This window comes from Artemia franciscana, chromosome 8, assembly GCF_032884065.1.
Source record: "Artemia franciscana chromosome 8, ASM3288406v1, whole genome shotgun sequence".
Taxonomy (NCBI): Eukaryota; Metazoa; Arthropoda; class Branchiopoda; order Anostraca; family Artemiidae; genus Artemia; species Artemia franciscana.
The window spans coordinates 698807-699443 of NC_088870.1; the positions used below are offsets into that span (position 1 = coordinate 698807).

The 637-nt window shown below is 34.1% G+C and overlaps 1 pseudogene; it reads left to right on the plus strand.

Moving 5' to 3' along the window:
- Positions 1-328: 328 nt before the first annotated feature.
- Positions 329-446, plus strand: LOC136030743 (5S ribosomal RNA; annotated as a pseudogene).
- The last annotated feature ends 191 nt before the right edge of the window (positions 447-637 follow it).

Consider the following 637-nt stretch of genomic DNA (forward strand, 5'->3'; position numbering starts at 1 on the left):
GAAGCTCATTTTCACCTAAGAAACCAATAGATTATACGAAAAAATTGAGGAACTGTTTTTAAAAATAACCAAGAGCCTCTAATTCGACTAATCTAAACTAGCCTAGGAAGCCATAGGGTAGTCATCAAAGGTAGAAACATTTGTGGGGGACTTGTCGTTTTTGTTTCAGAAGGAAAAAAGTTTAAAAAACAAAAAAAAACAATGGATAAACATATTTTGATTCTTTCTAAATATTTGTCTACTAAAACCTTGCTTTATGACTCTAAAATTAGGCATTTTGTTTCTTTTCAGTTTGTGATCAACATTCATTTTGTTACAAAATCTTTCAGCCAACGCCATACCACGTTGAAAGTACCCAGTCTCGTCAGATCCTGGAAGTCACACAACGTCGGGCCCGGTCAGTACTTGGATGGGTGACCGCCTGGGAACACCGGGTGCTGTTGGCATCTTTTTTTTTCTTTTTATTATGATTTCTTTTTATTCAAAGTAAAATAATATTCTTTAACAAACTCGTTTCCTTATTCTAACAACACCAAGATGATTATATTTTATATAAGAGAAAAAAGAGAGACTAAATTGGACATTTCCCTGATTCCATCTATCGGTAATAAATAAATGCGAGTCAACTGTTTTGGCT